The 17,335-nt window shown below is 42.4% G+C and overlaps 1 pseudogene; it reads right to left on the bottom strand.

Moving 5' to 3' along the window:
• Nucleotides 1–1,109: 1,109 nt before the first annotated feature.
• On the bottom strand, nt 1,110–1,931 carry LOC104680023 (annotated as a pseudogene).
• Between the last annotated feature and the right edge of the window lie 15,404 nt (nt 1,932–17,335).

Genomic DNA, 17,335 nt, shown 5'->3' with positions numbered 1-17,335 from the left:
AACACGGTGAAACCCCGTCTCTACTAAAAATGCAAAAAATTAGCCGGGCGTGGCGGCGGGCGCCTGTAGTCCCAGCTACCTGGGAGGCTGAGGCAGGAGAATGGTGGGAACCCAGGAGGTGGAGCTTGCAGTGAGCCGAGATCGCACCACTGCACTCCAGACTGGGCGACTGAGCAAGACTCTGTCTCAAAAAAAAAAAGAAAAAAAGAAAATTTCGTAAGACATTAAACAAACATATTTCCCTGTTAACTATTTTTACAGCGCATGTATGATAGGCAACTATCAAAAAAAAAATCACAAAAGCAAAAAACCTAAAAAAAAGTTAAATACATGGGTTTTTGTTTTACTGCTGTGCTTGATATACATGACGTAATGAATACCAGGCAATTCATTTTTACTGCATCTTTACTTTTACATTTGTTCTTAGGTTGCCTAAAACATTTAAATACAAATAAAATGAGTGTAGCAAAAATAATGAAAGCTAACAGCAGGTAACTTTACAAATAATGGAATGTGAACCGTTTCTGCCCTTATCCAGAGTAAAATGGGTCACAATTTTGTCTAAAGGAACACTTCTGCAGCTGTAGTCAAAGGTACGCACATTGAGACTGAGTATTCCACAGATACACATGGTTTAACATGTGGTATCAATGGGATATCTGTTTCTGCCGCAGCCTTGTAAATGCTCCAAACCTTGAAGTATCCACAATTACTACACCTGTGACTGGAACCAAACGATCCCTTTTATTCCCCACCAGGACAAACCAATATGTAGGCAGTTTTCTTTGCTTAGACATGGAAGCAGTTTTAACACTGGCCCTTGTGAAGCCACAATGTACCAACAGTACTATGCAAAACATTAATAACTTGTATAAAAATTCCACATCCCCATATTGGCCACCTCAAGATGAAAACAGCTCCCTAAATGTTAACTGGCTCTGCTCCCCTAATAATAAACACAAAAACCACTTGGGAAATATAGAAATTCAAATAGAAGTAACATAAACCTGTCATAAATTGTAAACAAAAAACTATTTGTGGACAGCATAGGTGACAAATGGTCTACTGTGTAAATTTTAGAATGAGGCAGACAAAAGTTGGAAGGCCGGTTAATTTTCTTCTCCTTCTCCTGCTTCAGCTTCGTCTTCTTGGATATCCGATGTCCAGAATGTCAAGCTGTCTCTCAGTAATTGCATTATTAGTGTGCTGTCTTTGTATGACTCTTCACTTAATGTATCAAGTTCAGCAATGGCTTCATCAAAAGCTGTCTTTGCAAGAGAGCAGGCTTTCTCTGGGGAATTCAGAACCTCACAAGAGAACACAGAGAAGTTAAGGGCCAGACTCAGTCTGATAGGATGTGTTGGTTGCATTTCCTTTTTGCTGATTTCAAAAGCTTCTTGGTATGCTTGTTGTGACTGAGCCACAATCCCTTTCTTGTCATCACCAGCGGCAAACTCAGCCAAGTAACAGTAGAGATCGCATTTCATTTTCAAATAGAAGAATTTGCTCTCTGCTTGTGAAGCACTGGGGATCAAGAACTTTTCCAAAAGAGGCAGTACATCATTGCAGCTATCTCTTAGCTCCGTCTCAATCTTCTCTCTGTATTCTTGAGCCATCTGCTGCTTTTTTCTCAGCACTTTTCGTCCTTTGTTCAATACTTGAGATGACCCTCCAAGATGACCTACAGTTTCCTACAACATTTTTATAAGCAACTGAGAAAAGATTCCTCCCCTCATTGGATAATTAAGCTCCTTGCTCAGTTACAGACTTCATGCAGGTTGCCTTGTCATCATATCACTCAGCCTGCTCGGCCAGTTTGGCCTTCTGAACCAGCTCATTTTTATCCATGACTGGATGTTCCCGCAGTGGGCTCACCTCGCACTGGCGCGAGCTCGCCCCAGTCTACCTGGGGGGCGCTGCCGGGCTGGGCCTGGGCTCCACAGCCTGCCTATACCCAGTTTTTAAAAAATTGTTTTGTTTATTTTTGTTGTTGTTGTTGTTTTTAATCATGAAGGGATGTTGAATTTTATCAAATGCTTTTTCAGCATCAATTGAAATGATCATGTGATTTTTTCCTTCATTCTGCTGATATGATGTATCACATTAATTAATTTGCATATGTTGAAACATCCTTGCATCCCTAGGATGAATCCCACTTGGTCATGATCTTTTTAACTGTTGTTGAATTTACTGTGCTAGTATTTTGTTGAGGATTTTTTGCATCAATGTTTATCAGAGATATTAGCCTGTAGTTTTCTTTTTCTGATGTATCTTTATCTGGTTTTGGTATCAGGGTAATACTGGCCTTGTAGCATGAGTTTGGAAGTATTCCCTTCTCTATTTTTTGGAATAGTCTGAGCAGGATTGGTTGGTCCTTCTTTAAATGTTTGGTAAAATTCAGCAGTAAGTCACTGGGTCCTGGGCTTTCTTTGCTGGAAGACTTTTATTATGGCTTTGATCTCATTACTTGTTATTGGTCTACTCAGGTTTCGGGTTTCTTCATGATATAATCTAGGTAGGTTGTGTGTGTCTGGGAATTCATCTGCTTCTTCTAGGTTTTTCAATTTATTGGCGTAGAGTTGCTAATGGTAGTCTGTAATGATCCTCAGAATTTCTACATATCAGTTGTAATCTCTTTTTTTATGTCTGATTTTATTTAGGTCTTCCTTCTTTTTTTCCTAGTCTAGCTAAAGCTTCGTCCATTTTGTTTATCTTTTTTAACAAAAAAAACACAAAACAATTTTTCATTTCATTGATTTTTTGTGTTGTTTTCATTTTTATTTCATTTATTTCTGCTCTGATCTTTATTACTTTTTTCTTCTACTAATTTTGAGTTTGGTTTGCTCTTTCCCAGTTATTTAGATGCATCATTAGGTTGTTTATTTGAAGTTTTTTTTACTTTTTTGATGTAGGCACTTATTGCTATAAATTTTCCTCTTAGTACTGCTTTTACTTTATCCCATAGATTTTAATATGTTGTGTTTCCATTATGGTTTGTTTTAAGAAAATTTGCAGTTTCATTCATAATCTCTCCATTGACCCACTGGTCATTCAAGAGCATATTGTTTAATTTCCATGTGCTCGTATAGTTTTTTTTTTTTTTGATACGGATTCTTGCTCTGTCACCCAGGCTGGAGTGCAGTGGCGTGATCTCGGCTCACTGCAAGCTCCACCTCCTGGGTTTTAGGAGGATATAGTAGTGTAATGTAACCTCCATGTAGTTTCTTCAGCCGTTATCCACACTAGTGGCATTTGGCCATTTCTCAGTGGCCTAGTCTGAAATAATTTGTGGCAACGGTGGTGCAACTTTGCCAGGGCTGGGTTCACTGGCCTGTTTCTCAGGTCAGAGGCATGTGTGTGCATATGGTGATGCCATTCTCCTGCCTCAGCCTCCCAAGTAGCTGGGACTACAGGCACCTGCCACCACGCCTGGCTAATTTTGTTTTTGTATTTTTAGTAGAAACAGGGTTTCACCGTGTTAGCCAGGATGGTCTCGATCTCCTGACCTTGTGATCCACCTGCCTTGGCCTCCCAAAGTGCTGGGATTACAGGCATCAGCCACCATGCCCAGCCACTTGTATAGTTTTTAAAATTCCTCTTGTTATTGATTTCTAGTTTTATTCCATTTTGGTCATAGAAGATACTTGATATTATTTCAGTTTTCCTGAAAATTTTAAGACTTCTTTTGTGGCCTAATATATGGGCTTCCTGGAGAATGTTCCATGTGCTGAGGAGAAGAATGTGTATTCTGCAGCCACTGGATGAAATGTTCTGTAAATTTCAGTTAGGTCCTTTTGTTTCTTTGTTGATCTTTGTCTAGATAACCTGTCCAAGTCTGAAAGTGGGGTGTTGAAGTCTCCAGCTATTATTGTATTAGGGTCTATCTCTCTGGTTCTAATAATATTTACTTTATATATCTGGGTACTCCAGTGTTGGCTTCATATACATTTATACTTGTTACATACTCTTGCTGAATTGACCCCTTTTTCAATATATAATATGACCTTTTGTGTTTCTTTTTATGGTTTTTGTCTTGAAATGTATTTTATCTGATATTAGTATAGCTACTCCTGCTCTTTTTTGGTTTCCATTTGCATGGATTATCTTTTTCCATTCCTTTATTTTCAGTCTATTTGTGGCTTTATAGGTGAAGTGTGTTTTTTGTAGGCAGCAGATAGTTGGGCTTGGTTTTTTTATCCATTCAGCCACTCCATATCTTTTGATTGGAGAGTTTAGTCCATTTACATTCAATGTTGTTATTGATAAGTAAGGACTTACTCCTGCCATTTTGTTATTTGTTTTCTGGTTGTTTTGTATATCTTTTTTTCCTTACCACCTCTCTTATTGTTTATTTTTGCAGTTGGGTGGTTTTCTGTAGTGCTAAGCTTTGATTCCTTTCTCTTTCTTCTTTGTATATTGGCTCTACCTGTGAGTTTTATAGTTTCATATGTTTTCATGATAATAGTAATCATCTTTTCAATTCCAGATGTAGGACTCCCTTAAGCATGTCTTGTAAGGCCTAGTGGTAATGAATTCCTTTCATTTTTGCTTGTCTATGAAATATTTTATTTCTCCCTCATTTCTGAATAATAGCTTTGCTGGCTATAATATTCTTGACTAGCAGGATTTTTTTATTTCAGTATTTTGAGTATATCATTCCATTCTCTCCTGGCTTGTGAGGCTTCTGCTGAGAAATCCACTGTTAGTGGGGCCCCTTATATGTGACTTGACATTTTTTTATTGCTGTTCTTAGAATTATTTCTTTGTCTTTGGCTTTTTACAATTTAACTCTAATGTCCCTCAGAGAGGACCTGTTTGGGTTGAATCTACTTGCAATTCGTTGAGCTTTCTGGACTTAAATGTCCATTTCTCTCCCAAGACATGGGAAGTTTTCTGCTATTGTTTCATTAAATATATTTTCCTCATCTTTCCCCTTCTCTTCTACTTCAGGAACACCCATAATACAAATAATTGTTTGCTTTATGGTGTACCAAAAATTTAGTAGGCTTTCTTCTTTTTTCTGCTTGGTCTAGTCTATTATTGAAGCTGCCGATTGTATTTTTAATTTCATTCATTGACTTTTTTAGCTCTAGGATTTCTGTTTGGTTCTTTTTTATGATATCTATCTCTTTGTTGAAGTTCTTGTTCAAATTATCAATTGTTTTCCTGATTTCATTGAATTGTCTATCTGTATTTTTCTTGTATCTGAATACATTTCCTTAAGGTTGTTATTTTGAATTCTTTTTTCTGGAATTTCATCTGCTTCCTCAAGATTGGAGCCAGTTACTAGAGAATTATCTTTTTCCTTTAGAGGTGACATGTTTTCTTGCTTTGTTGTGATTGTGTGTTCCTATGTTGATTTATATGGCTTTGGTGGAAAAATCACCTCTTCCAATTTTATGGAGTAGGTTTAATAGGAAAAGACTTATTTATATGAATGGGACCTGGGGTGTTGGTTCAGAGGGGTGTACTAGCCTTGGTTTTAGGAGGATATAGTAGTGTAATGTAACCTCCATGTAGTTTCTTCAGCCGTTATCCACACTAGTGGCATTTGGCCATTTCTCAGTGGCCTAGTCTGAAATAATTTGTGGCAACGGTGGTGCAACTTTGCCAGGGCTGGGTTCACTGGCCTGTTTCTCAGGTCAGAGGCATGTGTGTGCATATGGTGAACTGACCAACTTGGGATCTGGATCACTGGGGTTGGGACCACTGGGGTTGGAGCCATGGGGCTATTACTTTCTCTAGGAGTATGAGTTGTTTGGCCACCCTGGGGACATGCCTGCCAGAAGTGGCTCACAGAGCTGTTTCTCAAAGGCCTAGGACATGGGTATAAGGCTGCTCAGCTGACCTGGAGGGGTGTCCACCAGGAGGCCAGCAGGGCTGTCTCTTAGGCCTGGTATATGGGCGCATAGCTGCTTGGGTGGCCTAGGGATGCACCTGATGGGGAGATCCATGGGACATTTTCTCAAGCCAAGACACAGCTGCACAACTGCTTGACTGGTCTGGGGGTGTTTCTGTAGTGGGTGTCCCACTGGGCTGTTTTGTAGGTCTGAGATATAAGCACAGGGCTGTTTGGTTGGCCTGCAGGTATGCCCACAAGAGGTGGCCTGTGGGGCTGTTTTTGGTGCCTGAGACATGGATGCACACCTGCTTTGTTGGTGTAGGAGACAGGTCTTCTGGGGGCAAGCACAGGGTTGTTGCTTATGCTCATGACAGCTTCATGGCTGCTCAGTTGACCTGGGGATACTTCTGCTGGAGATGGCCCACAGGGCTGTTTCTTAGGCCTGGTATGCAGGCACATAGCTTCTTAGCCAGCCCAGGGCATGTTCACTAGTGATGGCCCACAGAGCTGTTTCTCAAGTCCTGGATATGGGCTCTTGGCTGCTTGACTGGCTTGGGGTCGTGCCTACCAGGGGCAGCCTGCAGGAGTATTTCCCAGGTCTTTATGGGAAATGCAGGGCCATTAGGCAGGCCAGGGGCATGTCTGCAGAGGCAAGGGTGCTGTGGGGTTGTTTCTCAGGTCCTGAGCATGGGAGCATAGCCACTGCACTGGCCTGGGGGCATATTAGCTACTAGGAGGCTCAGGGGCCTCTCTCTCTTGTGGGAGGGTGCAGAGCAGTTTGGCCAGCTCAAGACAAGTTGGCCCTGGGCGGGACTGGCAGACTGTTCCTCTGGCTGGAAGTACAGTAAGCAGGGGTTTGTTTTCTTGCTGTGCAGGACGAGAGTCACAGCTGATCCTAGGCCCAGGCTCTGTGCAGCTGACGGATGGCATTCAGCCAAGCGTGTGGTGTGGGCTTGGCCTAATGAAGATGGAGCACCCCAGTGCTGGAGATATGCAGTGGCTACGGGCCCCCAGAACAGGGTGTGCTTCAGAGTTTGCTCTTTTCTCAAGATGGCATTATGCTGCAGCAGCTTGGCCCACAGGGAGTGGGATGGGGGGAATGGGGAGTGCGCACCTTGCTCTCCTGATCTGGAGCAGTGTCGCTGCATGAATTCCCAGCAGCTCTTCAAACTGGGCTCAGGGCTTGGGAAGACTGTAGGATTCTTCTGTAATAAGGACTGTAGGTTTTTGCAGTGGCAGTGGGGGCTGGTGGAGATCTTGTGCTTACCTTTTCCCGGGAATAAGAAGTCTCTCCTGACTCGGGGCACATCCAATCCAGGCGGGGGAGACAGGGCTATAGAGGCCCAGTGCCTCCTCGCTGCCCTCCTGGATTTCTAATCACCACAGGTGCATCTCCACTCCCCCACCACACTCCACCACTCTCCCTTCCATGCTGCAGTCAAACATTAATCTGTTTATTCGTTGTGTTGGGCCTTTCTTGTGGGATAGATGAATACCAGGCATCTCTCGCCAGCCATCTTGCTGACATCACTTACTATTGAAGGATTTTAAGCAGAGGTGTGACTTCATGAAACTTATGTTTTAAAACATTAATGAGTTGGAAGCTGGGGGCAGATGGGGATGGTTAATGGATACAGAAAAATAGCTAGAAAGAATTAATAAGATCTACTTTTTGGACCTGCCTGGCCAACATGGTGAAACCCTGCCTCTACTAAAAATACAAAAATTAGCCGGGCATGGTGGAGAGCACCTGTAATTTCAGCTACTTGGGAGGCTGAGGCAGGAGAATCCCTTGAACCTGGGAGATAAAGGTTGCAGTGAGCTGAGATCGCACCATTGCACTCCAGCCTGGGCAACAAGAGTGAGACTCTGTCTCAAAAAAAAAAAAAAAAATCTACCCTTTGATGTCACAACAGGGTGACTGCTGTAGCCATAATTGTACATTTTAAAATAACTAAAAGAGTATTATTGGATTGTTTGTAACACAAAGGATAAATGCTTAAGGGATGGATACCCCTTTCTCTATGAATGTGATTATTATGCATTGCATGCCTGTATCAAAACATCTCATGAATCCCATAAATATATACGCCTATATACCCACAAAAATTAAAAAAAGTTTTAAAAACCCACTAATGAGTCAACAAAGTTTATGCTTCTGCTTTCTGGCAAAAAAGACTCTTCTGAGCTAAACCTTTCCTACCAAACCAGTCTATTTTTCATTCCTCTCCATCTTTTCATGTGTGATAGTCGCTTCCTGATAAGCATTAATTCAAAGTTCAGCCCTTATAGAAGTGTTCTTCCCCTCTCCCTTCTCCTGTGGGAGCACAGTGTCTGTATAAGGGAAAGTTTACTACTATTCCCTGGGTACAGCTGGTCTATGTGTTGCCATTTTCTGCTGGACTCCAATTGAGCTGTCTCAACCAACTTATCTCTAATCCATCCCTGTCCATTAACTTCTGTCCTAGAATCCACTTGGGATGGACAAACACTACCACCAGAACTCTGGAAGCACCAAACTCCATTACTGCTCTCACCTCAGTAGCCCGGGAGTCCCTTGGTCTTGCAGTCCTCTCGGTACCCTGGGGCTACACAGGAACTTTTGAATCGCTTCTAGATATAGACCATTCAGAACCCAGCATGATTTCAGCAGTGCTCCCTAGACACTTGCCTTCACAGATGCTGTGCTATCGCCCACTCTTCCCTCCCCCATCTCCATGTCAAACATAGAGCTTCTCTGAGGCTTGTACCCTGCCACCAAGATCAAAGGATCTCAGGTCACCCTTCTCCCTATCTGAATATTTCTGTTGCATCATCCCACCTCCATACTCCCACTCTCAATGAAAAGTGCTTATTTTTATTTCACCTCCTCTGGAGGGAGTTTCCCCTTTATCATATGCTCCTTTTTTTAGGTGGGGACCATTTTGATGGAATGGCGGCAGGGGAATATGATTGGATTTTTTTTAATGATTTGGATTAGGGTGTCTGTGAAAAAAAATCCACATCAATCTATTATCAAACTGTTATCTCCATTTAAATTATTTGCTTATGGTCTGTCTCAACTAGAAGAACAAACTCCACAAGGGTGGGACTCCCTTTTCTGTTTTCTTTACTGCTGTATCTCCAGCACCTAGCACAGGGTCTATTACTCAATAAATATTTGTGGGGAAAAAAAACGAAGGGATGAGATGAGCAAACCAATGAATGAGTGAGTTATTCTATTAGTACTGGGATCTGTTGAAGAATTTTGAGCAGAGGATTAAAGTAATCAGATTTTCAGGTAATCAAATATCATTAAGCTGTGACAGTCACCATAAGCAGCAATCTGTATTGTCCCCCCCCCCAATAGCCCCCCATGTAACAGCTATTAGCTCTCAAGCAGGCATACTGTGGTGGGAGAATTCACTGCTGCAAATATTCAGATTCGTGAACAGCCTCCTGAGAAGAGCTGAAGAGAGATCACAAACCTAAAACGGCCTCCCCTGACTCTTCATCTTCTTTTTTCCCCTCTCTTTCTCCCTAACACTGGGGGCCCTTTAGTCCCCTGAAGAAGCTATACATTGTAACCCTTTCAGAGAATTTCAGCTGAGATCTGGATACCCAGCCCACTCTGCTATTATATTTGCATTTCAAGCTTAATTTGTCTATAACATTACAACTTTTATACTCCTACATTTCTGCTGTTATAATCATAAAGAATACTATTTTGGGGCTTCTCTTTTGCAAGTGAAATTAGCATTTCCACGTAAAATAGAGAAGAAAAATTGTTGATTATCTCACTAAAATCCAAGCCTGAAGTTTAATTTCTCAGTGTCTGGGAGGAGCCACTGGTTTGTGCAGGTTTCTCAGTGTACTTAAGTGCTGCTGAGACTCATGCTTCGGGTCTCTTGTGTCAGGGGATAACCTGGTTGACTCTTCCTTTGGTAAAAAAGAAGGAACCTGAGATAAGACATCCCATTTGGGTGTGTCTGAAATGGTTTACCATCTCTTGTTCCTTACCTTTACGGGATTTCTGACACAAGGGTAGAGTGCAGAAGCCTCTTCACTGAAGGAGGCACCCAGAATCCTGTGGGCCTAGTGTGCTAAATAAAGACAGTGCAGGACTTTGTGGCCAGTGCTCACCTCCAGAGCAGAATCAAGGGATATATCAGGAAAGGGGCTGGAAGGAAGCGAAGGAGCTCTAAATGCATTTTCACAAAGATCAGGGACATTTACTCCTGGTATTTATGAAGATTTCTAGTAATGGTATGACTATTCTTATCTTATGGAATCTTGCCATTAGGGAACTGATGTTTTAGAATAACAAAGAAGCTAACAAACTTCTCAGATAGGGTCAGGGATGTGGAGAGGAACTAGCCCAGATTACCTTTTCAACATCTTTCAATATTATAACTCCAATTCTAATGTTAAAAAGCTAAATATTGTTCATAAACTTGTTTCAGTGTCTGAAGGGGGAGGATTAAATTGGGAAACTGCATCCTAGTTTGAAACATATGTAGGTGATATGGTCTGGATTTGTGTCCCTGCCCAAATCTCATGTCGAATTGTAATCCCCAGTTGGAAGTGGGGCCTGGTGGGAGATGATTGGATCATGGGGCGAAGTTCTCATGAATGGGTTAGCACCATCCCTTCGATGCTGTTCTCCTGATGGTGAGTGAGTTTTCATGAGATGTGGTTGTTTAAAAGTGTGTGGCACCATAAGAATGGTATAATGAGGCCTGTCACGGTGGCTCACGCGTGTAATCCCAGCTCTTTGGGAGGCCGAGGCGGGTGGATCACAAGGTCAGCAAATCCAAACCTTCCTGGCTAACATGGTGAAACCCCATCTCTACTAAAAATACAAAAAATTAGCCTGGCGTGATGGCTGGCGCCTGTAGTCCCAGCTAATCAGGAGGCTGAGGCAGGAGAATGGCGTGAACCCGGGAGGCGGAGCTTGCAGTGAGCCAAGGTGGCACCACTGCACTCCAGCCTGGGGAACAGAGCGAGACTCCGTCTCAAAAAAAAAAAAAAGGTATAACGAACTTGAGGACTCGGGGGAAGGGTCGGAGGGGGTTGAGGGATAAAAGACTACATATTAGGTACAGTGTACACTGCTCAGGTGATGGATGCATCAAAATTTCAGAAATCATCACTAAAGAACTCATCCATGTAACCAAAAACCACCTGTACTCCAAAAACTATTGAAATACAATAAAAATAAAAAATAAATAAAAAATTGAGAAGTGTGTGGCCCCTCCCCCTTCTGTCCTGGGCCTCCTGCGCAAGTGCCTGCTTCTGCTTTGCCTTCCACCATGACAGAGCTCCCTGAGGCCTCACCGGAAACAGAAGCCACCATGCTTCCTGTACAGCCTGCAGAACTGTGAGCCAATTAAACCTCTTTTCTTTATAAACTACCCAGCCTCAGGTATTTCTTTATGGCAATGTGAGAATGGACTAACACACTAGTCAAGAAGTCAGCCTGGGAAGATACTGGTGGAAGCGGGAAAAGAGGGCAAGAGGCTAAATCCTGAGTCTATAGAATGTGAAATTAACTTGTTTCAGGGTTATATTGAAGGGACTTGGGCTTCCATCTCAACCCATAAGCCTGAAAGAAAGAGAAGTGTAAGTCCTTATGGTGTAAGGAGTGACTACTTTCCCATGAAATCACGGGAGGGTGAGAACACAACAGTGAGAACCTAGGGCTCCTCTCTATCTCCAGAAACTTCTCTCTGGTCTTCAGGCACCTGGCATCTCCTAGGGGCTTAATCCTGCTTCTGTCTATCATCTGTACCTGCTTTTTTCAACATAGCCAATATTCCCCTGGGCTAAGGGGGTTCAGAATGCTGTTTGCAACCCCAACCCATGCCCAAATGTTAGGAAACTGAGCCCATTTTTTTCTCATGCTGAAACAGCAAGAGCTCCAGGGATGTGGTAAGAGATTCAAGCATGGAAAAGGGAGTTGAACTTTGATGTCTTCTAGCCCAGAGGTTCTGCAGAGGGCAAATGGGCAGACTCACAGTAGCTGTCTTTCTCTAGGATCCTACTGTATGGGATACCAGGGGAAAGGATGTCATAATTACCTCTTAGTTACTTTTACCTATGCTCTCGCTAGCCTCACCTAACCACTGTTCAATATCCCATGTACTAGGTACCTGGCACAAAATAGATCCTCAGTAAATGTGTGCTGAATAAACTATATTAAAAATGTGCCAAGGCAATTTTAAATGAATAAAATTAGTAATGAAATTATGGATAATTTTTCTATTTTTCCAAATTTCAGTATAGTGTTACTACCTGTATAATAGTCTTTTCCTTAAATATTTTACAATTAATAAGTATATTCTTAAATAAAAAATATATAAGTATATACTTAGGTAATTTTATGTAAAATTAATAGTTTATAAATATATTTTACCTATCACTATAAAAATACTATTTTATATAAAAATTCAGAAAAATTTTCTCCACATATTTTCTAAATATACTGCAATCACTGAATCACTGCTTCTCTCTTCTCTATCACAACCTAACTCCCACTAGAATGTAAGCCCCTCCACCATGATAACATGAGTCCCCTCCCCACAATATAAGCTTCATGAGAGCAGGAACTCATTTTCTTCTTTTTTTAAAGAGGCAGGCTCTTGATATGTTGCCCAGGCTGGCCTCAAACTCCTCGGCTCAAGGGATCCTCCTGCCTCAGCCTCCTGAGTATATACTACATGCATGCCACCATGCCCTGCTAACAAACTCCTTTTATGTTCACCACTATTTCCTTAGCTCCAAGAACAATGCCTGATAAGTAGTAGTCACCAATAAATATTGCTGAACAAGTGAATAAACGTGTATGCATCTTTATTCAAAGTCAGAAACACTAAAGCAATCAAGTAGAGGCAATAAGAATAAATATATTACAGATTTTCTTATGATATTAATAATGGCTAATATTTATTAAGCATTTATTAAGTAAATAAGCTGGCACTATGCTAAGCACTGGCCACATAAAAATTCTATGATATAGACTCACTCTATTATTAATTTTATTTCAAAAAACCTGGAGGAGGCTGGGCACAGTGGCTTGCACCTGTAATCCCAGCACTTTGGGAGGCTGAGGCGGGCAGATCATGAGGTCAGGAGATCGAGATCATCCTGGCTAACACAGTGAAACCCCATCTCTACTAAAAATACAAAAAAATTAGTCGGGCGTGGTGGCAGGTGCCTGCAGTCCCAGCTAATCAGGAGGCTGAGGCAGGAGAATGGCATCAACCTCAGCTTGCGCTGAGATCGCACCACTGCACTCCAGCCTGGGCAACAGAGCGGGATGCTGTCTCAAAACAAACAAACAAACAAAAAGCCTGGAGGAAACTGAAGTTAGAGAGTTTATTAATTTTTTTTTTTTTTTTTTTTTTTTTTTTTTTTGAGACAGAGTCTTGGTCTGTCACCAGGCTGGAGTGCAGTGGCATGATCTTGGCTCACTGCAACCTCTGCCTCCCAGGTTCAAGCGATTCTCCTGTCTCAGCCCCGTAAGTAGCTGGGATCACAGGCAGGTGCCACCACAGCTGGCTAATTTTTGTACTTTTAGTAGAGACGGGGTTTCACTGTGTTAGCCATGCTGGTCTCAAATTCCTGACCTCAAGTGATCCACTCGCCTCAGCCTGAGATTATTATTGTTATTAGGTCCTTCCAGATGATATATTTTTTAATTTAGCAAAGCACTGAACCATCTTCACGAGTTATTCTTCATAATAAAATTACAGAGTAAGACAACGTCCAAGTTCTTATTATATAGATTATCAAAATCACACTGGGAGTAACAGAGTTGCAATGAAGATTTTGATTCCACAATTTCAGTGTGTGGCCACAGCCACTCAGATTCTTTCCCACATGTAGTAACATTGCTCATGTCACAAGGCTATGGTGAGGGAGAGTTAATAAGTAATTACAAAATTCTTTGTAAATACAGAGTGCTGTACAAATGCAAAACATCTACAACAACAGTAATTAGTTCTAATCACTATCTCTATTCTGTGTGCAGCTGTCTCTCAAAATTCATTTTGGGAGTTTAATCACCCCATCGCAATAAATAAAGTAACCTCCCTCTTTCTCTGACCCTGCTGAGAGCTGTCCCTCGTTCCTCCCAGCTGCTGAACATGCCTCCTATGTACCCCCAGCCCACCCCTCCTACTCTCAGCAAAGGCTGAATTCTGACATTAATTGGAAAAAAAACAGGACCTCCTGAGCCTTAAGCTTTTCAAAATCCCTGACTCTCAAACAAAATTGGGCACAAGGGCTGGAGAAGTATACAGACCTTTCAAAATAGGATTCTGCCCTTCCCTTACACAGGAAGGGAACTTTTCCTTCCTTGGAGCTCCAGTAATGCTCGGGTAGCTATGGTGAAGTACCAGGTTGACAAATTATCATTTATTTAGCAATGTAAGGCACATAATGGGTGCTGAATAATGTAGTAGTCATGTCAAAGATCAATTCAACATTTATATACTGTCTACAGCTTCTAGAGTAGTTGCAACAGAAACCATATGACTCACAAAACCAAAAATATTATCTGGCCTTCTACAGAAGCAATTTACTCTCTGACCCTTTGTAGCAGTAGTTTGCCGACCCCTGAAAGGATGTGAATATAGATAAAGGAAAAGACTGAGCCCTGAGTCAACATTTAGAGATGAGAAATATAAGAAAAACAGGTCATGACACAGGCAGAAAACTAGAGGAATGTGGCGTCCCCAAAGCAAGTGAAGATTGTTTACTAAGGTAAGAGGGAATGATCAACTATGTTAATGTTACCTGGAGGACATTTAAGATGTGGATTGAGAATTGAACGCTGGATTTCATAACTTGAAGGCCACTGGGGACCTTTACAAGACCATTCTCAGTGGAATGGTAGGAATGAAAGTCTAATTGATGTGGTGGGTTCAAGAGAGAATGGAGCCAGGCGCAGTGGCTCATGCCTGTAATCCCAGCACCCCAGCACTTTGGGAGGCTGAGGCAGGCAGATCACCTTAGGTCAGGAGTTTGAGACCAGCCTGGCCAACATGGTGAAACCTCATCTCAACTAAAAATACAAAAATTAGCCGGGCATGGTGGCACGTGCCTGTAGTCCCAGCTATTTGGAAGGTTGAGGCAGGAGAATTGCTTGAACTCGAGGCAGAGGTTGCAGTGAGCCAAGATTGTGCCACTGCACTCCAGCCTGGGGGGACAGAGCGAGACTTCATCTGGAAAAAAAAAAAAAATGAGAATGGGAAGAGAGGTGGTGGTGGAGACAGCTACATAGGAAAGAGCTTCACTAGAATGGATAACAGAGAAAAGAGCCATAAATTAAAAAGGGTTGTGAAGTAAAGGAGTGTATTTTGTGCTGGGGGGAGTGTGTGTATGTGTGTGTCAATAGTATCTCACAACATATTTGCGTGCTGATGAGAATGCGAAAATTATCCAGTACAGATAAGAATGATGATGACAATGAAGACAGATGAGGACAAAGAGGAGGAAAAAGAGGAGAAGAGGTAAAATTAGGACACAGATACACTGTGGAAGCTGCAGCCCTACTGGTAAGGGATAGAGTTTCAGCAGTGGGGTGAAGTGATTCCTGTGTCAAGGGTGAATAAGAGTCCTCAAAAAAGAAATGAAAATCACAACAAGGCAGAAAGCTGTCTGGCCTCGCTTGATGTAAAAGGTAATGGTTTTCACCTAATGGAGGTCAGAAGGGAAGAACCTGGCTAGCCCTGTGCAGAGACGGAAAGGATCATGAAGATTCTGAAAATAAAGCTCTGACTTGCAAGTCATGTTGCGTGAAATAGATTCATGGTTTTCTAGATTAGTTTCCCTTTTGTTATCCTTTACTAACGTCTCAATCAGATATTCCATATTTTTATAGAGAATCTAACGAAAGCACTGTGTCCCCGTGAGAATCAGAATGTTGAAGGAACAGTGTTTTCTTGAGGCCAATGCGGTGAGGGAAACTGATTAGGAAAAGATGGATGAATTCCACAGGCATAGAGCCTGGGCCACAAAGTGGAGACAGCCCTTGATTTTCATTCCAGTGTGTTAACCTTAGAAATTTTGTGTTTTGTTTAATGAAGAAGAGGAAACCTTACAAAATCATAGAGGATTTTGCCTGAAGAAGGCACATGTTCTAGCATACGGTCTGTTATAAAACAAAACTTTGAACTTTCAAGGTTTAACTCTTCCAGGACACTCCCCAGGCAGTGAGGGGGAGTTCAGCAAAGCAGCCTCAACTCTGTTCCCCGAGTTTCTCCTCTCCCTGTTACCTCAAGAACTGAGGCCCACCCCAGGAATACAAAGTTCTTTCTTTCACATTATGTTACAAATGTAGTCAAAAACTTCTCTTGCCTTTGCAGGGCAGAGACAGACTATTCAAAAGCCTTTCCGGGAGAGTAAGGGAAAATAAAGCAAACAGAAACTGCAGAGGCAGAAAAACAGGAAATTGAGACCTAGGCATATGGTTTTATAGCCAGGATTATCTGGATTTAAATCATAGCTCTGATACTTACTGGCTATATAACCCTGTGCAAGTTACTCAACTTCTCTGAAGCATAGTTTCCTCATCTATAAAATGGGTTAAAAAAGCCATGAGCCTGTTGCTGCACATGGTGGCTCACGCCTGTAATCCCAGCACTTTGAGAGGCCGAGGCGCGTGGATCACGAGGTCAGGAGATCGAGACCATCCTGACTAACGTGGTGAAACCCCATCTCTACTAAAAAAAAAAAATTAGCCGGGCGTGGGTGGTGGGCGCCTGTAGTCCCAGCTACTCAGGAGGCTGAGGCAGGAGAATGGCATGAACCTGGGAGGCAGAGCTTGCCATGAGCTGAGATTGCGCCACTGCACTCCAGCCTGAGCAACAGAGAGAGACTCCGTCTAAAAAAAAAAAAAAAAAAGCCATGAGCCTGATTTATTTTTTTTTAATAATATAATAAAATTGGCCGGGTGCAGTGCCTTATGCCTGTAATCCCAGCACTTTGGGAGGCTGAGGCAGGTGGATCACCTGAGGTCAGGAGTTCGAGACCAGCCTGACCAACATGGAGAAACCCCATCTCTACTAAAAATATAAAATTAGCTGGGCGTGGTGGCGCATGCCTGTAATCCCAGCTACTCCGCAGTTTGAGGCAGAGAATCGCTTGAACCCAGGAGGCAGAGGTTGCGGTGAACCAAGATCGTGCCATTGCACTCTAGCCTGGGCAACAAGAGCGAAACTCCATCTCAAATAATAATAAAATAATGGGTAAATTTATACCTACCTGTGTTAGTTTAGGTCCTCCAAGAAGTAGATGCCACGATCAGCATAGACTTGCAGGATATTGGGGGAAATGCCTGCAAAAGGTAATTGGGAGGAAGCAGGAGGATGCTGAGAGAGCTGTCAGAGAGAGATGCACACCTGACCCCTGAGAAGGAAAGAAGGAAAGAAGAAAGGCTGGATAGGCCAGGCCTTAGGCTGCCATGTAGAATTCTCAGGCCAGAGTTGTCTGTCAGAGGAGTCCTATGTT

This window comes from Rhinopithecus roxellana, chromosome 16 (genome assembly GCF_007565055.1).
Source record: "Rhinopithecus roxellana isolate Shanxi Qingling chromosome 16, ASM756505v1, whole genome shotgun sequence".
Lineage (NCBI taxonomy): Eukaryota > Metazoa > Chordata > Mammalia > Primates > Cercopithecidae > Rhinopithecus > Rhinopithecus roxellana.
The sequence above is the reverse complement of the archived record's forward strand: the minus strand, read 5'-3'. Positions and strand labels throughout refer to the sequence as shown.